The sequence below is a fragment of the Ailuropoda melanoleuca genome, chromosome 7 (genome assembly GCF_002007445.2).
Source record: "Ailuropoda melanoleuca isolate Jingjing chromosome 7, ASM200744v2, whole genome shotgun sequence".
NCBI classification, from domain to species: Eukaryota; Metazoa; Chordata; class Mammalia; order Carnivora; family Ursidae; genus Ailuropoda; species Ailuropoda melanoleuca.
In genome coordinates this window covers 55,499,785-55,504,243 of record NC_048224.1, presented here as the reverse complement: position 1 = coordinate 55,504,243, position 4,459 = coordinate 55,499,785, and positions in this window count along the sequence as shown.

Genomic DNA, 4,459 nt, shown 5'->3' with positions numbered 1-4,459 from the left:
GTTACTGTGTGTCCTCAGGGTCTCGCTGGCGCCTGGGGCAAGGGAGCATTGCTGAATAGTCACTGACTGAATGAAGGAAGGAATGAACGCTTTGCACTGGTTGANATTCCGCCTTGTTACTGTGTGTCCTCAGAGTCTCGCTGGCTCCTGGGGCAAGGGAGCATTGCTGAATAGTCACTGACTGAATGAAGGAACAAATGAACGCTTTGCACTGGTTGACAGTGTGAGTGGCCACAGATCTACGAAGACATATCTGAATTTCTCTGCCCAGCCCAAATGGGACACAGGCCCAGCTGCCCCTCCCCTGGGGTCCACACCTGGGCCAAGACCCACCCCCTCTGGACAAGCTACCGCCCTTCAGAGGGTGATAATATTGTGAACTCATCCTTCCCACCTCTAGGCGCAGCTGCACCCCGCTGCCCTATGCTCCAGGTCTGGGCTCTCTGAGGTTCACATAGAACCCCTCACCCTCTCCCAGAAGTCAGGCCCGGAGCCAGCAAGCATGTGCCCCACCCAGGTTGTGGGTGGTAAAGACCTTGGGCTTTGGAGCCAGAGAGACCTCCCTGCCAGTCACTCTTGCTAGCTGCGTGACCTGGGACAAGTCACTGGACAATTTGCTGGAGACCTCAATCATCTCTTCTGTAAATAGGTATAAAACAGCACCTTCTTCCAAGGGCAGACGGGAGGATCTGGGGAGCTGACACCTAGATCCTGGAGTTATGACTGTTATGACCTCAGCCACCCAGCCCTGCTGGTTGGATCTGCGCCCCCAGGCAGGGACTGCTGACTGCAGGAGAGTCACAGTGTGAATCCTCCTGGGAGCAGAGGCAGGCAGGGAGGACTGTGGGCTCCCAGATGACAGCGCCACTCAGGTCAAGGCTGTGTGGCCCTCAGGAAGTCCCCCAGAGGCAGGTTTCCCTGTGATAAGCTCTGGAGGCATTTTCACTCCAACAGGGGCCTAGTCGGGGCCAGTGGAGGTGGGGGAGAGGCTAATATGGGGATGCACACAGGTGTGACTCTGGCCACCACTGGAGCAAAGGGGCAGGCAGTCTTTACCCCGTGCTGTGATGGGAAGTTCGGGTGGCAGGTGGTCAGGGAAGACAAGTCAAGGACTGATGGCGTTAGCTGCTGACAATGGGAGGGGACAGAGGGGGTGCAGCTTGGGCAAAGGCCCAGAGGAAGGAAAGATGCACAGTGTTTGCGTGTAGGGGGGCCTGCTGGCTGGTCCGAGGGGCTGGGGGCGGGGACAGGTGACGTAGGCCTGGAGAGATGGGCACGGCAGTCCCTTGGGAGCGAGCCTGGGCTTTGGAAGTAATGGAGGGTGAGCCAGGGAAGAAGGGAGGAGATCACCTTTGTTCCCCTGTCTGGCCCATGGGGTGGCGGGCTTTCCTGTCCATGGCTACGTCCCACCTCCAGGCACGATGGAGGGACTGCCCTTTAAACAGCCATGGGCTACTCGGGAGGGAGATGGAGGCTGGTGGGGACAGGGAGCTCACATGGGGGTTGGCGACGATGCCCTTAAAGAAAGGCTGCCCCCATGCTTCGCCCCACCACCCCCATGGACCTGATGCTCTGGGGCCTCAGTTTACCCCTGGGAGCCCACACGACTAGGTTAGTCTTCTCCCCCCTGGGCAAGGGGTTCAGACCTGGGCAAACTGCACAGGATCCTGGCCACAGGGGTGGGACCGTGGAGTCGCCCTGCACACCACGTCTTGTCACAGTGACACCTCCCAGCCAGGGGGTTGGAGTCACTGTGTCTGGCGCTGGCTGTCACTGTCACAGGGCAGTGGCTGCCAGCAGCCTGGGAGCGGCCGGGGCTGGCAGAGAACTCGTGAAGGCAGGTCTGGCATCCGCACAAATGGGGAGTGGGCAGTGGACCCGGCTGCCCCTGTGGCTGGGCCACCAGCGGGCTGCGTGGCCTGGGGAGCCCCAGGCACTGGCTGCCACCCCGGCCCATCTGCTGGAATTTCAAAGGCAAATGTTCTGAGAAATAATAGGGCTTAATAAGCCAGGCCGATCGATAGTCCATTGAAGGGAAAGGAGAAGGAGAGGGAGAGAAGGAGCAGGAGGGAGAGAGAGGGAGCGGGAGGCAGGGACTGACCCAGAGAGACACAGGGCATCACAGAGACCGAGGGAGACACTCATGCACAGAGAGACACAGAGAAAGACACAGAAAGAGGGAAGGAGAGGGGCAGGTACGAGACAGGTAACCACATGGCTGAACAACACAGAGACACCCAGACATCCACCAGAGGGAGAAAGAGACATAGGGCCCCCTGCCTCCCCCCACCCCATGCACAGAAACAGAGATAGAGATGGGGGGTTACCAGAGGATGGGGAGAGGGATGTGAGGGGCCAGGAGGGCTGGGGCCAGGGGCGGGGAGGGGGGTCTGAGCTGCCTCAGGACATTGGGTGGAGCTACCGAGTCCTGGGCCCACGGTCAGCCCAGCCAGGGGGGTCTTGTCCTCGGTCCTCAGGCCCTCAGGCAGGGGAGCGTGTGGCCAACCGCCCCTGCCCCAGTGCTCAGGACACTGAATGGCGGGCCTGGCCAGCAGCAGCACCTACGATCAGAGCAGCAGGGAGGAGCCCCAGCGACAGGGCTGCCACCTGGACCTGTGCCACCCCCTACCCTGGGCAAGACACCACATCCCTGGCTTCAGTCCTGACATCTGCAACATGGCAGGGGTGGGCACCGATTCTGGCCTCCCAGGGTGGTCGTGAGGGTTGAAAGAGCAACCTTTAGTCTGGCAGCAGCTACCCTTTCTGGAAACTTCCGATGTGCCAGGTCCATCTGGGGACCCAACCACTATCAGTGCGTTAGATACAGAAATCCCCACTCGCAGGTGAGAAAACGGAGGGATGCCAGGGTGACCTGCCCAAGGTCCTGTAACCGCCTCCACAGATAGGAGGCTTGGACCCAGGCCTTTGAACACGCTTCTATCACCCAGTGCCCTTGAGAGTAAGAAGCAGGCAGCCCCCGCGGCCCATTCCTGTGCTCAGGTCAGGCTGAGGGCTCGGGACGGGCAGATGTCCAACTTTAGGGGCAGAAAGCCTGTCACTAGCCCACCCCCTCCCTCCCTCCCTCATTCACTTCTGGAACATGTGTGAGTTTCTGGCTGTACTAGATTATTGATAAATAAAATTTAAAAACTAGGTCCACGGTTCCGCAGAGGCGTGGTGAGAGTTTTCAGCCGCCTACGGATTGCTGGACGGCAGGCCTCCTTCCCCAAGCCTGGAGACCACATGCGGCCTCTCCCCGGCACACGTTCCCCTGACTGATGGGCCTCACAACGAGTGCCCGCCGAGGTGCCTGTTCCCCTGGAGGGGGCCTGCCTGGTGAGGTCGGATCAGACCATACCTAGACAACAACTGGGCTGTTTGCTGTTCCAACCACACCGGGTAGCATTTTCTGGATGTTCACTGTCTCCTTTCGGCTCTGCTACCCCAGGAGGGAATGTGTTTTCATGGCTTCACTTTTTTTTTTTTTTAAGTAGGCTCCATGCTCGGTGTGGATGGAGCCCAGCATGGGGCTCGAACTCACGACCCTGAGATCAAGACCTGAGCTGAGATCAAGAGCCGGATGCCTCACCAACTGAGCCCCCCAGGGGGCCGCTTCATCGTTCATTTCATCAGCTGGGAGATGGAGGTATGAGATCTGAGGTCACATAGCTGGTGCTGGGATCCGAACCTGGGCTCTTGGCCACCTCCCCGTCCGCCAGGACACCTCACCCAGCCCCACCCCCTCACTCCTATGCCCTCGATCCTGGCCCTGCACAGGAGTGGCCACTCCAGGCACCTCTCCGGAGCCTGGTCCCAGGGCCCTGCCTCTGCATGGAGCCAAAGACCTTCCCAACCCTCGTGTCCGTGGGTTGTCACCATACTTCTGTCTAAGCCGGGACTCCACTCGCCTGCCCTTTCTCTGCAGAGCCCTGGACTCTTGACAGCATCACCCTCTTTTCCCAGGGGGCAGTGTCCATACTGCCAGGGGCCACTCGATGACTTGTAGGTAGCTCTAGAACTTTCCGCATGGCCCCTGGGGCTCAAGAAAACATAAGGCTTGAGAGAAACCATCCGCCTATTTGATCTTCCTTTTTTGAACTTATGCCTCCTGAAGTCCACTCCCTGAAGTGGCTGCTGGTGGACACAGGATATACGCTAGGGAGTCCGAAAAAGCCGGACTCATGGGTCTCACATGGCAGATTCCAAAAATTCCACCAGCCCGGACATCCCCATAGTATTTGTTCAGAGTGGTCAAATACATATTACATAAAATTTACCATTTTAATCATTGTAAATTTCGATGGCAATCAATACAGCCACAATGTGGTGCAACCATTCCCACTATCTCAGTTCCAGAACTTTTCCCCACTCCAAGTGGAAACCCTATACGCATGAGGCAGTCAGCCCCCATTCTCTCCTGCCCTCCCCCCAGCCCCTGGAAACCTCTCGTCTGCTTTCT